General features: G+C 41.0%; 1 long non-coding RNA gene across 1 annotated transcript in view; it reads right to left on the bottom strand.

The window, feature by feature from the left end:
• Positions 1-1,445: 1,445 nt before the first annotated feature.
• Positions 1,446-24,161, bottom strand: part of LOC134297549 (uncharacterized) — a 33,850-nt gene continuing 11,134 nt past the window's right edge. The window contains exon 3 of the long non-coding RNA XR_010004339.1: positions 1,446-1,746. This is a non-coding gene — a long non-coding RNA (uncharacterized LOC134297549). The remainder of the gene's footprint in view (positions 1,747-24,161) is intronic.

Raw genomic sequence — 24,161 nt, forward strand, 5'->3', positions numbered from 1 at the left:
GCAGGCTTGAACTTCTCTTGTGGATCATGGTAGAGAAAGACTGAAAATTCCTTCCTTCTTCTATTGGCTATCAGTATAGCTAGATGCTCCCTAATGATCATCTAGGTTGGACTGAAGTGTCACAGATGCCCTACAATCCTGAAAGTACCACCCAAAGTTGAGGGCATCTTTATATCAATTCTTTCTTTGCCTTGGTCCAACAATACGATCCAGATGCAAGAGACCCAACGTACACCACAGGATTCTCTTCTATTCCTCCCATATCAGCTTAGTGATGAAAAAATATTCATAGGTATGCTACTCTGAGGGTGCTTCTCTCATTGAAATGAAAAGAGATGTAATATGCAAAGGACACAAAAATGCATATGCATGATTGAATATACACACATCTCCAGATCAGAGTGAATGTCTCCAGGACTCCTTGTCAGTCCTATACATAAATGCAGAGTGGCAACATATCTGAAAAGTCTTAATAGGGTTGAATTTGAATGTTTGATCATATTGAAGATGGAGCAGGCTTTTTTTCTCCTGCTCTAGAGACTAGATCATGGAGCAATGGATTCAAACTACAGGAAAAAATATTCCACCTAAACATTAGGAAGAACTTCCTGATGGTAAGAGCTGTTCAGCAGAGGCATATGCTGCCTCAGAGTGTGGTTGGGTCTCCCTCTCTGGCAATTTTTTAAAGCAGAGGCTAGATGGCCATTTGTCAACAGTGCTTTGATGGTGTGTTCCTGCATGGCAGAGGTTGGACTAGGTGGCCCTTCTGGTCCCTTCAACTGTATGACTGGCCCATGCAATAGTTTTTATTTCTTATTCTGAGTACATGCAGAGAGAAGTGTGTGGAAAATGGATGGGCTGGGACACTCCACTCCTTGTTTTTACAACTGCAGGACTGTATGCCTCTGGAAAAAGGGAGTCCGGGATTTTGAAATGAAGACAGTTTGGACTGGATTCTTCTCATTTCATTTTCACACTTTCAAAAGACAATAGGTTCCAATTTCACAAATCTCACAAAACATTAATTCATTATCAGGGGGAAAAGAACCAACAAGTGACACTTTGGATCTTATTAAAATGCTCAGCTAATTTAATGATTCACTTCAGGCATTTTGCAAGCTGTGAAAACAGAAGTGTTTTTAAGATAACAACTGCTGTATGATTGTTAATGAAGTCCATATACATATATGCCTCTGCCATTTGTGTGGTGTGTATTTATGCAGGCTCATATGTGGTCCTTGTAAACTCAGTTACCAGGACCAAATAAAGAAAAAACAACATCCCACCCCCTCCAACGCAGTGTACATACCATAGTTTGGTCGATAATCGCTGGCTGTTTACAAAGCCCACTTCAAAGATATTCCTGTAAAGGAGAACCACGGACCTTGATTGTTTACAAAATGACAGCTCTTAAAGGGTCGCATTAGCTTGAACACAAACTATTAAATCCTTCTTGATAAATTATTTTGTATTCCATCCCAGAATCATGTTAGCTCTGGGATATAGGTGCAAACTCCTAAAGAAACCTGAGCACACATTGAGGCTATTATAGATAATGTTTATTAAATAAGCCTCTGAGGATGTTTTTCTTGGGTTGCTCTCAAGCATTCTGAAGGAGTCATGTTCCATGTTTGAGGTCCCATGTTTCTTCCTCTCAAACTATGAGCAGCTGTAGCACATGACCTACTTTTGTAGATCTCTGTAATGATTTCCTTCCTTCAGTGGCTTCAGGAGTCCCTCTTTGCCCTGCAAAAAAAGGGACAAATATTTTAATCCAAGCAAAATGCGAGTGCAGGTTTTGTTGGTTTCAGGGAAGAAACTCAATACAGCTACATCACTGAGGATAGGCCTCAAATTGGAACCATCTGGCCTTCAGAAGCTCCACAAGTTCTTTAGGGAAAGCATGGAGGTTTTTCTTGCCTTGGGCTGTAATTCATACACCTGCAAAAAAAGAGGAGGAAGAGAGGGGGGAAACTTTAATGGTAGACAAGCTGGACTAACACAAGAGTCCAACTTTTCTCACACAACCTAAAAAAGCAACGGTAGCCAAATGTGTGGAGACTGATCGGATATATTTCATAAATGAAAGGCATAGCTGTAGCTGGTAAGCGCACGACTTAAGGTCTCCTCAAACCATGGATGTCAATTAAACTCACATTTTATAGCCTTTTCTCACAAAAGTAGCTGACCTGAAATGAAAATAAAGGGCAAGGGGAGCTAATGGTTGAACATATGCAACAATTCCAAGAAACTATTATACAGATGATGGTGAAAAACAATGTTCCATTGAAATGTGTGATACTCATTTCTGAGTATAAGCTACACTTAACAAACATGACCAAGGAGCTTGTGGTTTTCTAATGTTTGTTGGAGTGCAACTCCCAACAGGACTCATCTACAGCTGATGGAAATGGCAGTCCAACTGGAGGGCTTGCCCACCTCTGTCTTAAAAATTTGTCTTGGTCCTGCCTAAATCGAATAACAATGTATGGTCATTCTCACAATACAGATTTAGTGCTATTTTGTTTCTTCTTAGATGGAAGTTGAGTGATATACCCTCCAAAATTTTGTGAACGTAAACAAAGACAGCTGTGGTCAAGCAGAGTATAGTCATGGAGGCAACAGCTATTGACGAGGAAGGGAAGACAAAATAGAAAAAAAAGCTGCAACAGTTTTTTCTTGGAGGCCTTCCAAACAGGCCCCAAAATGCGGGGCCTGTCGGGCTATTACCAGAGGCATCCAAACGATGCCTCTGGTAAAAGCAAATTAATTTGGAATAACCACGGTTATTCCAAATTAATTAAATACCCCATTAGAGCCTGATTTTCCAGAAAGGCCCAGGCCTGTGAGGACTATCTTTTTTTTTCAATCTCTACAACCTTCTCATGCTTTTGGGCTCTTGGAGGCCAAAGGTGCAAGATGGTACCCAATCCCTTCCATAAAGTCCCCCCAAACTAGCCTTAATTTTTTAAAAAACATACTGGACCAAGATGTGAGATGCTCCAGCAGTCCTACTGGCACGTAGAAATTATGCACCAGGAGGCCGGGGGGGGGGGGGGGGGGAGAAGAAAAATCACTTCTGCCCCCCCCCCCCCCAATCTAGATGTCTCCTTGTGCGAAGGAAAATTACTCACAGCAAGCAAAAGCATGCAAAAGACTCCCATTCTGCTCTCTTTATCTTCAGCCTACTTCAGTTGCTTCAAACTGAGGCCCTATCTACACTGCCAGTCCCAGATCATGCAATGTAGGTGTTGCATTAGTGTGAGGCATCCAAATGATGCATGTAGACTAATGCAGATTAACCCAGGGTAAATCTTTTGAAGATCCAAATCTTTGTGGGTGTTAAGGCAGTAGAGGCTACCATCTGGGCTTGCCATCCACGATCCCAGGTGGTGTCCCCACAGCCACAGCCACCCCATGCTCCCCAGGCTGAGGCAGCCCAAGGAGATGAGATGGCAGTACCTCTCTGTTATCCCTCCCCTCTACCCCCCCCCAATATCTGGAAAGCCCCCTTAATATTGTAGATGGCTGCCCTCTCCAAAGCTCCATCATGCCATCACTGAGTGCGATCTAGAACAGAGCAGTCTCCTGCAATGGTAAGGAGGATTTGAAGGTATTTTGCATGCGGGGGGGGGGGGGGGGGAGGGAGATTTGTCAAGCTGTGATCATGCCCGGCCTTGCTGACTCAGTGTCAGCACAACTAAGCAGTATGAATTGCCCCCTGCTGCTGAAATAGCACAGGGCATCTACATGTGGCCACAAAATGCGGTATTTTTAATGTTGCTTCATTCTGCATTTTGTGCAGCGTAGAAGCACCCTGATTTCAAAGTACAAATTCAGCAGGTGAGAGAGAAGAGAGGATGGATTCTTACCTTTCTCAGTAGGCTCAGACTAAAACAAAATACTTCAGACTCTTAACCTGTTTGCCTCTTCCTCCCACCTACGAATATGTTTTGCACTCTTGAGCATACTTTGAATTTGCATGGTTATACATATCTCAATTTTATCTATGAAATGTTGAAGGACTCATTCCACATCTCCCTGTGGCCTGCTGCATTGTGGCTTCATGAATCTATTTTCCCTCCTCTCCCCCCACCCCCACCACATCCAAACACACATACCCTTGCTCAATATGCCTGTGGGCCACCTGCCTGAAAACTGGGCACAGAGCAAGGACCAGCAATGACTGGTCAACAGTGGAAACCATACCAGTCCATTAAAAACAACTAAAAATCCCAGTATGAAGATTACAAAGCATAGGCTCTGGGTGAATGTGTTATGCAGACTTCTCTTTGAAAGGCCTGTTTATACCTTTTCCTATAGGTACTTAGAATTATTGCGGTTTCTTTTGTCTACCAAAAAAACGCAGCTTGCTTATTTAGTTATTTAAAATAGCTCCTTTCAAGGTATTTGCTCAGATTCTACAAAAATCAACAGAGCGCCACTATGCTACTTGGACGAAGTGAATTGCACCCTTCAAGAAAGTGCAAGTTAGACAAACAACGTCTTATATTTCTACAGTTACCAATTTGGAAGAAGAATATTCCCTTTCCAAATCTGAGAATGACATTATCTAACACAGCAATGTCACAGAATGATAGAGCTGGAAGGAAGTTTGGAGACCATCTACCCAGTGATTATCAACCTTGAGTCCACAGAGGCTGCTAGACCCCCAGAAATTGTGGATAATGGGCATACTGGCTGTAGTTCTGGGAGTTGAGTTTGAATAGCAAATAAGGACCCAAGGCTGAGAACAATTGATCTAGTCATACTGAGTACAAGCTATTAGCATGTAAAGAGTTAATTTGTCTCATTTCCAGGGTAGAACCATACCTCAGTGATAATGCATATAATTTGAATACAAAATATCCAGGATTTAATCCATGCAGTCACCACTTAGAAGTGAATCCTACTAGTCAAAGCAAAAGAAATGTGGTCATCATCTTTATTCTCTTGCTAGCAAGTGCTTCTGCTGCAGGACACTTGTGTCTGCTCAAACAATAAAGAATTCGACCACAGCTGTTGATCTTTACTCATTTCAGTCTTGGTTCAGAACAAAACTGACCTTGGCCACTCTGATGGATCATCTTCCTCATAAGAGGAGTCAAGGGAGTGTGAACCTTGCAGTTCCTGTTTTGTCTTTCACCAGCTTTTGATACTGTTGACAATAGTATGTTTTGGACTAGTTCTGTGTTTTGGTGCTGGCAGCATTGCATTATAGGGGTTCCTCTTTTTTTTTTTATAGGAGTGGCTCCAAGGAACAGCACTGAGTGACTCACTATATACCAACATGCAGAATAGCTATACTCTGGAGTACCTTCTTATCCCTAGTGCTATTTAACAAGGGCGTCTTCCACACAGCTGAATAAAATCCCACAATTTCTGCTTTGAACTGAAATATATGGCATTGTGGACTCAGATATCCCAGTTCAAAGCAAATACTGTGGGATTTTCTGCCTTGATATTCTGGGTTATATGGCTGTGTGGAAGGGCCCAAGGTCATTAGAAGCAGACATAAAGAAATTTGCTAGGTATTTCAATGAAAAAGCTGTAATCTGAATTCAGTGATGATGCCAAATACACTGAGGCTGAATCCTTCTTAAAAGATATGCTATATGATGGATAGCTTCTGGTTCTGGCATTCAGAAGATTTACACATTCTACACAGAGTTGCCCTCTCTGAAAGGAAAGCTATGTAGTTAGAAATTGTATTTGTGATCCACTTTGGTCTCTAAAAGCTCTAAAAGCTCCTATACCAAAAAAATTAAATCCAGACTATCTGCTTTGAACTGGATTATATTATATGAGTATAGACTCATATAATCCAGTTTAAAGCAGATAATGTGAATTATCTGCTTTGATAATCTAGATTATATGGCAGTGTAGAAAGGGCCTTAGAAAGTGCTGAATGAGCCTAGCAGGATACTGAATAAAGTGCTGCTAGGTCATGGACATATCCAAACTGTGATATACTGAGCTGTATTTGAAGTGTCTGTTTATTGTTAACTTGTAAAGACCTAAATAACTTAGGTACAAGTTACCCAAGGAACCATCTTTTTGGTCTTCAAAAGAGGTCTTGAGCTCTGAAGAAGGTCTTGATTACATCTTGATTACCATCCTGTGGGAGGCTTCTCTCATGTCCCCAGGGATACACTTATATGTAGGTAAAAGCAAGAGAACCTGACTTTACCTCAGAAGCAGAGTAATGAAATTAGCAGGGCAGAAGCTGAACAACAACCAACCTCATGTTCTCACACAGGGTCTAGCAGAAGAAGAAAATTATCAAATATTTAAAGTATCTTTAACTTATTAATCTGTTTGCGCAGTTAAATACATGTCTGATGAAAGCTAGAGAAAGAAGAAAAATGTGGCAGATTACATGGCACAGGAAGAGAATGGAAGAGGAAGTCTGCAAATATGCAAACTAGCAGTTACGGTAATATAGGTATGTAAAAATTCCAAATCTAACACATCCTAATTCTCACGAATCTTAGCCAAATTATCACTGATCTGTAGCCTTCTAAAACAGTAGTAAAGGAGGCATCACAAAAAAGATAAGTGGGTCTGGAGGCTTTCCATAATTGAAACACCGTACATAAATTTGCTTCATAATTAAACAGAAAGGAGAGATTTTTTCTAAAGAACGAAATGGTTAAAAGTTGGGAATAAAAATGACAAATTGTACAAATCAAATTTGTATGAGCTATGCAGATTCACATACCTGCTCCTTATTATTATCTTTTAAACCCACATTAAATATTAAATCTTAGAATGCTAGTAAGCTTCTCTGAAGTACATATAGTCATTATTGCTAAAGAAAAGTGTTCCCTCAATTAACTGATTAATTACTGGAGGCGAGTCTTTCAGGAAAAGCATTTTCACTTAAAATTATTGAAAGTTCACAAACTGCACCCTATTACACACATACCTGGGAATAAGTTCAGTTGAGCCCAACCAACACTTTCCTGAGTAAATATGCAAAATATTGCATATTAGGAATTTAGCTGGATATATTAGAATGATGTGGGTGCTGCAAAATGTTGCACTAGAAAATTGAATTAGATTAATTGTTATGTTAGGATCTCAGGTTTTGTAGTCCTGTTGCAAAGATGAGGCTCTAAATGGAAATTTAGAGATTCTGGGTCTACAGAGAAAGAACTAAAATATGTTGTTGAAGGCTTTCATGGCCAGAATCACGGAGTTGCTGTGAGTTTTGAGGAAAGTGTGAGTGTTGTAATTGGCCACCTTGATTAGCATTGATTAACATTGAATAGCCTTTTTGCCCAACTGCTCACTGGAGGGAAGGATATTAGAGACAAAGATCAAGTACTTTGGCCACATAGCGAGAAGACGGGGAAAGCTTGGAGAAGATACTGATGCTGGGGAAAATGGAAGGAGAAAGGAAGAGGGGCCGACCAGGGCAAGATGGATGGATGGTATCCTTGAAGTGACTGGCTTGACCAGACCTTGAAGGAGCTGGGGGTGGCGATGGCCGACAGGGAGCTCTAGCATGGTCCATGAGATCATGAAGAGTCGGAAGTGACTGAACGAATAAACAAGCCTTTCAGCTTTCAGCCAGACCTTGAAGCTGAAAGGCCATTTAATGCTAATCAAGGTGATCAGTTCCAACATTCACACCTGCCTCAAACAGACAAAGGTTCTTTCTCCCACCCTGAACATCCAACAGATATATAAACGCCACTTGAATGCTTTCCAGCATACCTCACAACCTCAGAGAATGCCTGCCATGGATGCAAGTGAAACGTCAGGAAAGAATGCTTCTTAAACATGGCCATACAGCCTAGAAAACTCACAGCAACCCAACTAAAATCTCTTTCATTAAAAATGTGAAGGGCAAGAACTGGGGAGGGGGTGAAGAGTTTAATTTTTTTGGCTTGGCATGGACAATAGGGGGTTAACATGGACAATCAAAAGTAAAGGTAAAGATTTTCCCCTGACATTAAGTCTAGTCGTGTCTGACTCTGAGGGTTCGTGCTTATTTCCATTTCTAAGCCAAAGAGCCAGTGCCTCTTACATCATGTGGCCAGCATGACTGCATGGAGCGCCGTTACCTTCCCGCTAGAGCAGTACCTATTGATCTACTCACATTTGCATGTTTTCAAACTGCTAGGTTAGCAGAAGCTGGGGCTAACAGTGGAAGCTCACTCCACTACCCAGATTCAAACTGCCAACCTTTCAGTCAGCAAGTTCAGCAGCTCAGTGGTTTAATCCACTGTGCCACCGGGTGATCCATGGACAATAGGAGGTCCAAAGGTTAACATTGCTAAATGATTAGCATGTTATGGAGCATCGGGTTGGAACCAGTTTGATGCTTGGTGCAAAAGCACACCTAGCTTTCTCGAATAATTCATTTGGGTGGAAGGCCTTGAACATGTTGCATCCAGAAAAGCAAAGATGCTTAGGAATATCTGGAACAACTCATCACTTTTAATAATCGATACAACAAAGCGCAGGATGTACAAGCCTCTCTCCTCAATAGCCACCAAAGAGAACAGAGGTGGGGGTGGGGGAGGGGAGAGACTAATTGTGGCAGAGTAAATGGGGCTGACAGCCAGAATCCATCCATCCCAGGAACTGACTAGTCACCCTTGTTCTAGCAGAGATCAGAAGCAGCACATGGCCCAGGGAGAAGGCATTCAGCCTTTGCCAAGGGAGAAAGCCGGCTTCTGTTTGTTAGCCCTCTTTGTTCATTAGCCAAAGCATTGTGCTGGAAATGGCAGCAAATGTAGCTGTCCTTCTTCCCTACCTCTCTTCCTTTCCCTCCTGCTGCGAGGAGGAGAGTTGCTGACAAGTTCACTGACAGTAAGGGCAAGACGAAAGGGGGAACGTAGGATGGGAAGAAAAACAAAACACATGTTGGGGGCGAGGCAGAGCTGCACCAGTTGGGTAGAAAAGCACATTCAACTGAGAAGCAGCGAAAATGCCTGCCGACACCATACGCCTACACCCGCCACACAAGCGGGCTCCCCTCCTTTCACATTACACGAAATCAAGTGAGAACTCAATTGAGGTCTCCACGTTCACTTTATGATTTACATAAATCATGTCAACAGAGCTAAGAGGAACGGCAGACAAATCAAGCCGGAGGTAATCCATTCAACCTACAGTTACAAATCTTAGAACAGGTAGAGAATGTTCCCGGCCCACCAAATCTTCCATAATACCAAAGGGATAATCCTGCTAGAGAAGTTACATGTATTACCACTCTGCTACTTCTTAGCGGAAAGCTGTCTTTACTGCTTTGGATGAGACTATACAGAGCATGGTAAAAAGGAGTCTGCAGGAAAACTTTGGATAACAGTGAAATGCGAATGCATATGTCTGTGTGTGTAAATCCACAAGCCTTGCCATCATGAAAGGATCACTCAGACAAAAGGTTTACTGTCAAAGAAACATTGAGGAGAATATTTGGACCCCACTCTGATTTTTCAAGGAGGAAGAGAAAAGGAACTGATGAAAGAACTAAATCATCTTTCCCACCCTCATACTTTGAACATTTCCTAACCCAGTGCCCACCTGATGTGATGGATTACAGCATCCATCATCATAGGCAGCCTGCAACAAGGTGAGGATGGTGGATATTGTAGTCCAATGTATCTGGGGGGAAACGGGCTGAGGAAGACTGAAAAAAAGTAAAGAAAATTTGTGTAGAACAGTCAAAAGGATTTATAGGCACAATTTCATCTTTGTAGGATTGACATACCCCAGCATAATAGCTAAGCTGATCCAAAATACAGTAACTAGAATGTCCCGGTAATTGCTGTTGAACAAAGCAAACCTTGTTTTTGAATAAAAATGAATAAAAAATTGCAATTTGCAATCAGAGTTGAAATCTCAACCATCTTATTTTAAGTCTCGTGGCCCACCAGTGGCCTATGGCCCACAGGTTGGGAACCACTGCCCTAGAAGCAAGGACAACTAAACAGAGGCTGTTGCACTTTGGACGTAACATGAGAGGATGTGGCTCATTGGAAAAGACTATGTTTGGTAAAGCTGGAGGCAGTAGGAGATGGAGAGAGAGACAGTTGGATCATGCAAATAGTTGCACTTTTCGTTGGGTTGCACAGCCATGATTAAGGAATGTAGAACAAAAGCCTGCTGGCTCTGAGTGACCTGATTCATACGTGGTTGCTGTATTTTTGGTCTTATCCCCTCTGTAGTGGACCAAGTAGTTGCTGGCCTACATTATGCTACAGAACAGTGTAGGCGTTAGCATAGTGTTTGGCTTGACAACATCTTCAAGAAAAGTCAGACATTCCGTTCAATATTCTCGTACTCTTCATGGCACCAGGGAGCTATATCTTATCTCAGAGTAAACAAACTAGTTCTAACAGTTTTCATCTCCACCAAGGGCAGGTCTTTTGTAAAGTTAATGGCTCCGAACTTCCCATTCAAGGCTGGATAAATTCCCCCATCCTATCGTGCACACACAGCTATCATGGAAATTATAGCAAGGCTCAGATAGAAAAGTATTATCTGAGAGTGAGGGCATATATACTATAGAATCACTGTAGTTTGACACCACTTTAACTGCCATTTGAGCAATGGCAGTTAAAGTAGTGTCAAACTGCATTAATTCTTCTACACTGCCACATAAAACTCAGATTATCTGCTTTGGACTGGATTATATGGCAGTGTAGACTCATATAATCCAGTTCAAATCTGCTTTGATAATATGGATGACATGGCAGTGTAGAAAGGGCCTCAGATAACACTTTGCTATTGAATCCCAGGATATGTAGTTTGGTGAAGCACCAGAACTCTTTGGCAGAGAAAGCTAGAGATACCTTGCAAAACTATAGTTCCCATGATTCCATAGCATTGAGCCATGGCATGGTTAAAGTAGGGCCAAACTGTATTAATTTCACAGTGCACATGCATCTTCCTCATCACTGGCATGTAGCATCAAAGAGTAAAAAGTCCAACAACTGTGCTTGACTAAACTGGCCTGCATTGGTAACAGTTATCTATCACACTGGGAGTGTTTTGTTCAAGGGAACTGGGGTGCAGAAACATCTCACAATGGGAAAGCAAGGACTTCCTTTGCATATGTTCCAATGGACACTACTCAAAGGAATGCTGGGCTTAGCACATTCACTATTTTTGAGTACAGGCTCCTGAAATGCATTTTTGGTGGGGGGGGGGGGTCCACTAAAACGAGCAAAATCGTCCTCCCTCTCTGTCTGTCTCCTCTGTCTCTTTCTTTGTGCCCATAGCTTCCCCAAACTTTCTACCTTAAGAACCCTGTTTTACACTACCAGGTAAATTCCCTCCTACCTCTGCAAGAATGGAGAAACAGTGACATTCAGTGGTCAGTTAGATTTATGGCATCTTGGTATTTTCTTGCAAATCCCTGGGGTGCCAGAAACCCTGCGATAATCTTCTGTTTTGTTTTCAGTTTCTTTCATCTTTTGAGAAAGCGGAGGAAAAAGGAAAAGCGAATGAGAAGCAAATGCGGCATGTTTCAGTTGTATAAAATCACTTGAACATTAATTTCAGATTAGCTCAAATGTGTTTGTGCTGCATTTTTATGGAATAAGTGTAATGCAAGAAACTACAAGGAAGAATAAAGAATTGCATGATGTTGCAATAAACCGCTTAGGCTTGACTGTTCACAGTCCCTTGTATTTGGAAGGACGAAATGCACACAGAGGTCCAATTTAAAAGAAAATCAAGTGAATACTGTCCAGTTTGGGGCATTTCCATCAGACTCAAAAGATGTAGTGATGATACCATAATGTACTTTAGCAGAATAGGAAAAGGTTGTGTTTCTGCTATAAGTCCACAGCTTTTGCTAAGGGCACAGCATAGTCTTTTTCAATATAGTCTCAACTATATTGGACAGGGACATGACTTTGCACATAAGAAGAGGAGCTAACATGGTAAAAGGAAAAATCCCTATATGTACTACTATCGTCATCACCATTGGCATTAATAGCCTGTCTTTCCCCCCTTGATATAATGTTTGCCCAACTTCGTTGAGAGGTTGGAATTGTGCCTAAATTCCTATCCAGATTTGGGATGTGTAAGGATATACAGTATTATATTTATACCAACTACTTTGGAGATAATAGACAAACACCTGCACATGAAAATTGCTTTATTAACACATAAGGGTTCCTATTTGAACATCAGGTACTTGCATCAGGTTAATGCTATTGGGTGAAGAAGAATGAACCTGGCATTGTGTAGCAAGAGGGGACTGCTCTGTTCCCTTTCAACAGAGTGATGTAGCCATGTCAATGTACCATAGCAGCTATAAGTAATTTCCAAGATCAGGGTGCCATCGTTGTCATCATAAGGTATGGCTGTAAAGGACCCGGCTTTGCTTAAACAGAAATAACAAGTTCTGGAGTTTATGTTGTTCCTCTGTTTATTAAAAACGGATGGGAGCACTTGACAGAAAAATCAAACTCCTGGTCATGGCTCATTAATCTCTGCTGTATCTGTCAGAGATGTGTGTTTAGAGTTTCAACAAGGCTTGGAAATTAAGATTACTGCTGTGCTTTTGTGTTTGCTCTAATTTCAAATGGAGAGAAGTGCCACCAGGAGCTTAAAATGAAAGACAAGAAAAGGGTCGCCTTGTTAAGTCAGATAAAGCAAATGACATTTGCAAGTTACCTCCTTTGACACTAATATTCAGAATCAGTTAACAGGCATTCATAGTACATATTAACTTTGCAATGGTGTTTGAGCAGTAGTCTCTCTAAAAAAATCTTTCCAAAAGTTACCCTCAAAACATTGTTTTTGAGTGGGACCACATCTTTTAATGACATTTTGAGAAGATGTCTCCCCCTTATCCCCCCTTTTGCTATCACATAAGATGAGCTCAATCATAAACCACCCCAGTGAAGACAACAGAATTTCTCAAATATAAGAATCATAATTTAATAGAGATTATTGGTAAGGACACCTTTGAAAAGTTATGTTTTGGACAACATCACCAGGATCCCCAACTGATATGGCCATTGGCCACCTGGCTTGTTTTTTCTGGGAGATGTAATATAAAACAATTAACAACAAACGTTGTTGTCATTGTTGTTGTTATTTTTCACCGGTCTCTCCCTGTAGATAGAGGTCAGGAGTAATAATAAAAACACAACACGTATGAAACCATACAATTAATTTTAACTAAAATTTACTCAAAACACTGCCTTTGAAAGACCATATAATGGTGTGTGTATGTGTGAGTGTATATGTGTGTGTGTGTATACACATGCACACCATTGTATGGTCATGTGTATCATATATCACATCATATAGAAGAACACATATAAAAATCCATGAATAAATACTTTAACATACTTTAAAGCCATAACTGTAAAAATGATCTGGATCACCCAGTCAAAGGAGGCTGATCTTTCCAAGCCCTTGGAAGAGTTTTCAAGCTCTTTTGATGGGAGCCCAGTTGCAATATTGTACAGTCCAGGTAGGCATGAAGTCCAGACCAATAGCACAGCCCTCATCCAAAAAATGTCATTCCTCCCAGTTCCAGAATAATATGGTAAGGATTTTGGCCAGATGGTGTATGTGTGTGTGTGTTTGCGTAAGTACTTCAGTCACTGTGGTAGACTCACATTCAGGCTCTTGCTCTTCTAAAGAATGCCTGCTATGTTTTAAATCTCTATTTAAAAAGACAGACAAATATGGCACTACTCCTCCCTCCTCTATTTTTTTAAAAAAACATGTCATTTGTAGAGACTTGCAATTAATATGTATGTTTATGGTTAGGACACAACTGGTATTTAGGACAATTTTTCATCATGCAATACCTTACTAGGGAATGTAGCACAACCAAACTGTGTCCACTGCAGATATATGTTTTGTCAGAGCACGACTTCATTGGTGGCCTCAATGTATTCCCAACTGATTGTATCTAGGCACTTCCTGGATTGACTTCTTTAACCTTTTTCAGAAATGTAAAATTGACTATCTTCTGATTGTTCAATAGCATAATATTCTCAAATGAAACACAGTGAAGATTTGGAAGAAAAAGATGTTTACTGCAATGAAGAATATTTCCATTGACATATACAAAATGAAAAAAAAGAAGAATCAGTGCATGTTCCAACCAGGATATGAAAACATTAGAAGGGATTGATTTCAGCTGAGACTCAACACAGTTCAGGTGGAGACCTTGGCATAAATTTTGGATCCTTTTTTAAATTTTGTCCCATTTTCTTTGTACTAGTCTCATGCTCTAATTGGGAAGGAACAGGATATGATTTCATACTCCCTTTCAGGCTGATTTTGGAACAAGGACCTCAATGGCTTCCTTAATTGAATCTCTCTATCTGTAAATTGAATTCCCCCTTTTCCATTATTTCTTCTAATGAGACATGTCTTCTTATAATATTTCCAAAGTACAATATCCTGAGTTTAGTCATCTTGGCTTCTATTGAGAATTCAGTCTTGATTTGCTCTAGTACCCATTAATGTGTCTTTTTACCAGCCTAGGGTACCCATATGATTCTTTTCCACCACAACAATTCAAATGAATTGATTTTCTTCCTATCAGCTTTCTTCACTGTTCAGCTTGTACAACAATACATAGAAATGGGGGAAATGATGGCATGGGCAGTCATAACTTTAGTATTCAATGATATATCTGTTATTTAATAACAGAGATTCATTCCATGAAAGTGTATACTTTTGCTGCACAAATAGCACCGTTCAGGCAGAAGAGGTAGCTTCCAGGAAACATGGGAGTGCATCTACACAGCAGAATAAATACAGTTTGACAGCACTTTAACTGTTCGATGCTATGGAATCATGGGATTTGTACTTTTGATGACCGAGACCCCGGCTTTCAAATTAATTTGAACCCGCAGCGGAGAGTTCCGCAGATCCATCACCAAAAGGAACAGAGCGGGGCCGCAGCAGACTATTATTAAAAGATCTTTTTTCCTTCACTTTCCCCTTCCCTGAACTATGTAACAAATCCCCCAATAAAAGTAGCATTTATTTTAACAGTAACACTCTCTATCTGGTTATTTTGTGTCTTTCTCTGACTCCTTCCTTTGCATGCAATTTCTCTCTCTCTCTCTCACTAACCCATCTGATCTTTAAACCCTGGCGGAGGCTTCCCCGCCATAGGTTAATACAGCGGACGATACAAATTGGCTCATATCTTTATCAAAATTACCCCTAGCACGCTCTTCTTTTAGTCCTAATCCTTTCTAAGGCTCCTGACTCAAGGACCACCAGCGGAACCAAAATCGGTCCAGTTCTCGGCACCTCATCAGCTGACTGTCAAACGGAACCGACTGCTCCTTTCAAGCCAGACTGCTCTCTTCCAGCCTTATCCCGGACTTTCCTCTCTCCGCGACCCGCGGGATGGTTTTAGGAGATCCCTGGTCCCTTTCTGTGAACTGGGGATGGGGGGATCGCTCTCCCGCTGGGGAGACATAGTTCTCCAAGGACCTTCGCCCTCTCTACAGCCTGCCAGGAGGGTGCCTGGACGGGCGCCCTCCACGTTTCATTCATACCTTCATAATTTTATGAAGGAGAAGAACACTCTTCCCCAGACCTATCCCTGGACTTATGAAATCTTATACTTCCAAAGACTGCAACCCACATGTGCCCCTTCCCCATGCCATCTCTATGAATTCCTTCCACCACAGATGAACTCTTTTCCTCATGTATCCGTGAATTTTCATATTCTATGTACCTGGACACCCTCATGAATCACTGTTGTATGAATTTCTAATCGTTGGGCTAACTTCATGAATTGTGAGATCATGCTGCTAAAACTCCACTTTTATGAATTTCCATATTGGGTTCCCCAGATGTTGTGAACTTCGTTCTTATCAAATGTTTTCAAATTGTTTATATCATTCATGATTCCCCTTCATGCAATGTAACCCACCTCTATGGATTCTCCCTTACTTCCTTGAAATCTATCTATCTGCCTATATGTATTTGTACTCTTTGGGATCCCCGGAAAATATGCATTTTTCCCAGCTGGGTCTATATTCCAACTTTATTTTATTTTTCATTTTATTTCATATAATTGCCAAGTCATGAAATCAGATAGGGAATATTTCGAACTCAACTTGAACCCCAGGACCTGCCCCATTTTCTATGACCCAGGTTTACCTTCCCAAAAACAAAAGGTTAATCCGCTGCCGCTTAACCTAATCAGATTCAGATTGCATGGACAATATAGGGCTTGAGTCGCCGAATTCGGAGTATTTTGACCTAAAGGTGATTCGCCCTCAAGGCAAACATTGTCATATCTCCTCCAAAAGGAAATCCAGGACACCTCAGGAAGGCGCCCTGCTGGGCCCATCGCCACCCATCCTTACTTCCACCTCTGACACCCCAAGGCATATCTGAAATCTGTGTACGTGACAGGAACCCTTGATTGCTGTCATTAATCCCTTTAGAATTCGGCCGGGCAGGAGTTAATCCGATCTTTCCTGCTCAGTCACTTCATTGTTTCAATAACTCCCGCCTTCTCCTCCCTGATTGGCTCGAGTGGGGACAAAAAGCAGCTCCCTATTGGGCCAGCAGAGCAAGGCGGGAAACGAAAGCCCGCCTCGTTCAACCCTCTAGCCTATCCGTGATCAGATGGGCGGGGGAGCGGGGCGGGAAATTCAAGGGGCTGTCAGACTGAAACATTGTATAAATATGGCTTTATTTTGGTTATATGGTACCCTAGTAGACTGAATGATCACTACTAGAGTCCTTTTCAGCTGAATCGCTCAATAAAGACTCCTTGGCGGATTTTCCTTCAACTTTGGCGGACCTTCTTCATTTCGGCTTCAGGTTGTATTGCGGCTCATATTTTCCTATCGGCTCCGCCAAGGTCCGTTCTCTCAGGACCGGATCGGGACTCTCCTTAAGGGCCCGATCCCCTAAAGCGCGGTCGACAACACTTTGGTTAGGCACCAGCACTCTATAGCAGAAAAGGCTAAAGACCTTATAAAACTACAAATCCCAGGATTCCATATCATTGATCCATCATAGGTAATGTGGTGTCAAACTGTATTAATTCCATGGTGTAAATGCAGCCTTGGAAGGCTGCCCAAGTTTGTAACCATATGAAAGAAACACATTTTGGGGGAGAAAAATTTGTTAAAGAAGTTTGGGAATGAAATTAAAATGGCACAATGACAACGAAGATGTCCATAGACATGGACAGTTTGGGAGGAGACAGAATGGAATATTCTAGCATAACCAGTTCGCTGAACATGGATACACTTGTGCTGCAAGAACAGCTTGTGCCAAATCACTCTGCTACTGATGGCTTTTCAAATGCATTGTAAATTTCCAGCTAGTGTGGGGTTGAAGATTGTGCTGAGATTGCATGCAAATCTTTTCAAGAAATCAGTACCATATGTGATCGTAATTTCATCTCATATCATTGCATCACACAACTATTGTAGCAATCAGATCATCAACTCTTAAGGAAGTGCTCGCAGTAAGCAGAAGAATGCAAATTTAAGTTTTCTCCTGTCATAATCATAGCTACCAATATAGCATGTATTAATATTTATTCATTCCATTTCAGCTAACCTTTGTGTGGAAGAGAAGCCTATATGCCTCATCATCAAAGAGGTCACAATCTATGATACACCTGGAAGCAACTTGGAAAGAGAAGGGTCTAAAAGCTTATCTTAATAAGGATTATTGCACTTAATAGCAATGAAAAACCAATTTGTTCCTAGCAACAGACTGGAACCATCTTAATACCTGACTTTTTCCCTTTATCCAGAGTATGATCTGTTCCATAATTTCTGGCTGCATAGTAAAAAGAACTATTAATATCCACGTATTTGGATGATTAACTTTGCCCAAGTACAGTTCTGTAGTTCCCCCATGTACCAAACTGGAAGTGAGGCCTTTATAAAGCTAAGGCTGTCATAGCAGATATTATCACTCCTTGCCTAACAGTAAGCAGGAAGTTACTGGAAGCCGAAAGAAGAAAAGTTGAGTGCATGTTCCTACTAGACAAAAACTACCCCAAATATTTATCTGCAGCAGGTATCTGATCATTCACCATATTGATATGAAAGGTCTGTATTTTCTGAACCCAGTGAATATGAAAGTGTCAATTGCAGCAATTATAGTTAGATTGTGACCTGGACTGGACTAAACTGTGTTACTGCCTACCTAAAGCAAAGAACTCACTAGCATTTTGCAAAGCTGCTTGTTGTTGTTGTTGTTGTTGTTGTTGTTGTTGTTGTGTGCCTTTCTGTAATTTCTAACTTACAGTGATCCTAAGGCAGCAGTGTTAAACTTTGACTTCAGCTTTGGTCTTCAGCTCCCAGAATTCCTGGCCATTGGACAAGCTGGCTAGAGCTTCTGGGAGTTGGAGGCCCAAACATCTGGAGGGCCACAAGTTTGAGACCTCTGCCCTAAGGCAAATATATTATGGAGTTTTCTCTATAGAATTTTTGAGGAGTTTTTGCCTTTTCCTTCCTTTGAGGCTGAGAGTGTGTGACATGCCCAAGATCACCAAAAGTTTCCGTGGTCAAGTGGGAATTTGAACCCTAAGCTCCCAGTGTCCCAGCCCAACATTCAAATCACTATACTATGCTAGCTCTCAGCAGAGCTTAGAAAAGTTGTGTTGTTTTTTTTTGTACTGTAATTTGTAGCCAGTATGTACATGGGCCATAGTGGCTGGGGGACAGAGGGCCAGTTGTTAGTCCCAACTACAGCAAATCCATGGGCATTTGATCAATTGAACATCTTGTCCAACCTCCTACCATGTAGGAATATACAACTCTGTTTAAAGACCTCCAAACATGGAGAATCCACCACTGACCAAAACTATCTATTCCACTAGCAAACAATTCTTATGGTTAAAAAAAGTTATTACAGTAGAGTCTCACTTATCCAACATAAACGGGCCGGCAGAATGTTGGATAAGCGAATATGTTGGATAATAAGGAGGCATTAAGGAAAAGCCTATTAAACATCAAATGAGGTTATGATTTTACAAATGAAGCACCAAAACATCATGTTAGACAACAAATTTGGCAGAAAAAGTAGTTCAATATGCAGTAATGCTATGTAGTAATTACTGTATTTATGAATTTAGCACCAAAATATCATGATATATTGAAAACATTGACTACAAAAATGCGTTGGATAATCCAGAATGTTGGATAAGTAAGTGTTGGATAAGTGAGACTCTACTGTACTCATGTTTCATTGGAATCTTTTCTGGTAATTTGAATCCATTGGTTCACATTCTAGTCTCTGGAATGACAGAAAACAAGCTGGTTCCATCTTCCGCATAACATCCCTTCAAATATTTCTAGCTTCTATGCCACCTCCTAGTTTCCTGTTCTCCAAGCTGAACATATCCAGCTCTTAAGTTGTTCCTCATAAGGATCAACCTTGGTTTGCAGGCCATTGATCATCTTCCCTGGATATGTTCTAAATTGTCAATGTCCTTTTTTAATACTGCTGGATGCAGTATTCCAGGTAAGGTTTGACCAAACCATAATAGAGTGACACTATTATTTCAGTGTTGAAATGAATTCTGCTAGTTTGGCTCAGTTCTCGAATCTGTCCAGGTCATAAACTATACCAAAATAGAGCTTTCAGAAGATGTAATTGGGATGTGCTCTTATTTGAGAAAGCTGTTAAGCTTATACGTTGATCTAGTACTGGCCATAAAGGTCACCATGGATGCCAGACTGAGAATGAGCCTGAGAGGTGTGCAGCAAGTGTGGTATAGTGGGTTGATTGCTCGATTAGTATTGGAGACCAGGGTTCAAATCCCTGCTAAGCCATTGGGCAAATCACACTCTCTTGACAAGAAGGTAGTGGCAAACCTATTCTGAATAAATCTTTTCAATCCCACCCCCTTTGATATGTTTGCCATGTGTAAGTGTCAACTTGAATATGTTCTGTGTCCATCCCACTCAAATAATGCTCAATGGTCTTCTGTCCATCAAAGTGAAGTTTGTTGCATGTCTGAAGTACTTTCTGTATCTGCAGTACACTGATTTAACAGCTCATCTTGGATTACACGGTTTTTACATTGTTTAGATTTTGCAAAATTCTCTTTAGTTTTTACTCTTAATAAAAAAGAAGCAAAGACGGTTGATTAATATGTACTAGAAATGAAAAATGGAATGTTGTCTGAATAATGTGGGACTAGCTGATTTAAATATGGAAACAATGCTTCAGTTTTCGAATCTCTCTTGTAATAGCTGTGCACTTACATATATCAAAATGTAACAAAGACATACTGAAACAAGCAACAAGGAAAAATTAGAAACCTTGGCATAATGGAAGAAAGAATCACAACAGGAATAGTACCTGAAAGGAGATGAACATAAAACATCACAAAATAAAAGTCTGTGTTGGTTTTATCTGGATGCAGAGTTCTGATTGTTTTGAAAATATGTATCCCATTCTCCAGGTAACATTACCTGGTGAAATGAGAGAACTGTTTTTTAACATTATTTCTCCATTTCATTTTTGGGCAAATAGAAAAGGAAACTATAAAATGAAATGAATGCAAGAAGAATGAAGAGGGGGGAAATCAAGACATTTAATCTTTAAAATAGTGCTCTGAAAAGGATCGCAAAAGCATGTGAAATATTTCATGTTTATGAATGGAAAAATCCCCCCACTTTCCAGCCTAATACTCACAAGCATATATTCAAAGGTAAATGTTGGGAAACAGCTGTGGAATGAGGAAGTAAAGACTTGAATGTAGCATTGTATCTGGAGCTTAATGTGATATTTGGTCTTAACTGAGACTATTTTGAGTTGAACATAAAAACCATGAGTGCAGTCCTGTGTACATCAACTCAGAAGAAAACCCCATTAAGTTCCATGGGACTTACTGCCAGGCAGGGCCAGCCCTAGGCAATTTTCAAGTGTAAGCAAACAGAATTTTGGCACCTCCCCCCCCCCCAAAATAACCATTCACTGAAAAATAAAAGCGTTGGATAAGCAAAAATGTTGGATAATAAGGAGGGATTAAGGAAAAGCCTATTAAACATCAAATTACATTATGATTTTACAAATTAAGCACCAAAACATCATGTTTTACAACAAAACGACAGAAAAAGCAGTTCAATACATGGTAATGTTATGTAGGAATTACTATATTTACGAATTTAGCACCAAACATTGCAATGTATTGAAAACATTGACTACAAAAACATTGGCTATTAACAAATTGACTGCAAATAAAGATAGAATTACATAAAATAAACTTGCAGTAATAACATTGTCAGAAGTTAAATCCGTAAAAACTTCAGTCCTTGCCATAAACCCAACTTAAGAAAGGTCAGAGCATTCTTGGCGATCCACCTCATTCGGCATATCTTTAAAAAAAATATTGCCATCTGGCAGATGGTACAGGGTGACAAAGACAAGGACAAACAGACTGAAGCTTTTATCCTGGAGCTGTGGTTATGTTGGACTCTGTGGTTTTGCATTGGTGTGGCATTAGGGGCTCTGTGGTGGGGGTGTGGAGGGATGGGTGTGTTGTTTTGTGGTATGTGCAGGGGAAGGCATGTAATTTCGTCATGCAATAGCACAATGACAAATAAAGCTGGCCTAGGCTTGAGGTGCGGTCTGAGCTGCTGGAGAAGTTGCCCCAGGGCGGCTGGGGAGAAGTTGGTGGGGCAACTTCTCCAGCGGCTCAGACCGCGCCTCAAGCCTGGGCCACTCTGAGCAGGTGTGGCAGCGAGCGCCTGGTTGGTTGGCCGTGTTGCCTGAAGCCCCGCCCACTGCCGCTTAACCCCTCGCCTGCCAGACCGGGCCCAGGAGACAGCCTGGCAGCGCCACGTGGCAGGACAAGGCCACGCCTGGGCGGAGGTGCTTCAACGGTTGCTGAAGGCACCATCCTCTAGGGGGCACCATTGAGGCACCTGCGCCCAGGCATGGCCTTCCTGCCGCTGCAGCCTGGCTGCGGCCACCGCAGAGGGAAGCTAGGCTGCGGCCACAGAGGCAGGTGCCTCAACGGCGCCCCCTAGAGGATGGCACCTTAAGAAACTGCCTAATTTGCCTTGCGGTTGAACCACCCCTGCTGGCAGGTAAGTGTGAATAGGATGAAAGCTGTGCTTTTCATTACATTAAAGATATTTTTGGTGTCTTTGTCAAACATATTCACCTGTTACACCCCTATAGGGTCTTCTTTTTAAATGATTTAATGCAGCACCAGCATGTTTGTTACTGCCATTTGTGGTCTGCTTTTATGCCTGTAAATACAGCTTATGTTGCAAGGGTTCCAAGGCATTCTTATCTGAAAGGAGTATCTGTCTGAAATCACAGCAGTTTTGACCTTTTTTTCAAAACAACAAAAAAGTCAATCTGTCATAGACTAGCAAGACTAATGAAGGAGCACTGTATATAAATCATCCAGGACTTAAACTGGCATACTTCTTGTCAATGTTTCCCATGGTGAGCCCAAAGTCAGAGACTAGATCAGTGTTTCTCAACCTGTGGGTCCCCAGGGGTTTAGGTCTACAACTCCCAGAAATCTAGCCAGTTACCAGCTGTTAGGATTTCTGGGAGTTGAAAGCCTGGGTACCCACAGGTAGAGAACGACTGGACTAGATGAAAAGGACCTGTGTTATCATCTCAGGTTCCAGGATGCTTTGGGGGGCATCTACACTGTAGGATTAATGCACGTTGACATCACTTTAACTGCTATGGCTCAATGCTATGAAATCATGGAAGTTGTAGTTTGGCAGAGAAGGCTAAACCATTGTGAATGATTCCCCATGGGTCTTCCCTAGAACTTCTAGCACTATTTCCAGTCCTGCCAGGATTCACATTCCAGATAGCTTACATGCTTATTGCTTACAGATTAGCACTGATAAATAAACTAACTCATACAGATTTTTTTTTTACTTTTCTTCAGTAAACTGGATAATATTCATTAGAAAGCATAATGAACTTAACCATAATTAAAGAAGCTCTGTGATTTCCACCTTGCAGAAAAGTGAATGACTGGTTACAAAATCATAATTTATGTCAGTGTGCCCTACGATAACGGAGTCAAGGAGAAATAGAAGCTTTTTATTCAATTTACCTTTAAAGAATTATAGGTTAATTCTCTCTAAACGTCTAAGTGTGATTCATCGCTCAAAAACCTAAACTGCATTAATTTAAACACAGAGTTTATACCAGTAGAAGTGCACCCCTCATGGTAATTGAAAAACTTAAAGAGAGCAGCAAATGTGGAAGAGTTTAGCATCTTGATTCCTCTTTAGTGAAATACCTTGTATTTCCATAATAGATACTCTTTACCAATTGGAGGCATAGGTTCCCAATGCTTCTTGTTACATTTTGCTATGAATCTATTTCTCCAACCAGTGAAGAGTTTCTACAGGAGGAAGTTATTTCACAAAACACCCCAAGGAGAAGACATGTCATGAATGTCATCAGCTGCTAATCAGTTCCACTGTTCAAAAAAGGGGTGTTTTGCAACCAGCACAAACATAGGATGACCAGAAAAGAATGAATGTCAATAAAAACTTATCCATAATCCCCAGGAGGAAGTTGTGTAAGCAGACAAGAGAAGTTGCCCTTGGGATTCTTAGAACAGCTGAGGCTCCCTTTCAGCTTCAATGTTGATAACAATAGCAAGGCAAGGGATGTGGGCAGGTCCCCTGGTAGGACCAAACCATGTACCATCTGGCCACCAGTCAGGAAACAAAAATCAACAAAACAGTGTGAATAATCCACTCAGTCAGCATTCCAGATGTTCTTCTGTTACATTGCTCATGAAGACTCTCTATCTACTGCTTTTATTTGTGGGTGAAAGTCTTTTTCCCTAAATCAAAATGTCATATATTGGTTTGGCAAACAACTTGTAGAACAGGAAGATACTATTCTGCCTTCCTGTATGTTTCTGTAAAACAGAAGCAGCAGCTTGAGAAAAGTCTTTGGCTGTTCTTTAGGTGGTTTATTAATATATCACATAATCCAGGGATGAATATGTACTTTTTCTAATGGTTTGAGAACATTTATTTAAATTACAATTTAATTTGCCTTGTAGCAGTGTCATGTACCCAGGCCTTAAAGAGGAATCAAAGACTTGGAATGTACTCTCTCTTGCCTTTTTATTTCAGTCCAATAGGTTGCATTTCATCTCACTCATATATTTTTATACTACACATTTCCAAAACTTTAAAAGTTCATTTTGTTTTTATTTT

The sequence above is a fragment of the Anolis carolinensis genome, chromosome 3 (genome assembly GCF_035594765.1).
Source record: "Anolis carolinensis isolate JA03-04 chromosome 3, rAnoCar3.1.pri, whole genome shotgun sequence".
In the NCBI taxonomy this organism is placed as follows: Eukaryota; Metazoa; Chordata; class Lepidosauria; order Squamata; family Dactyloidae; genus Anolis; species Anolis carolinensis.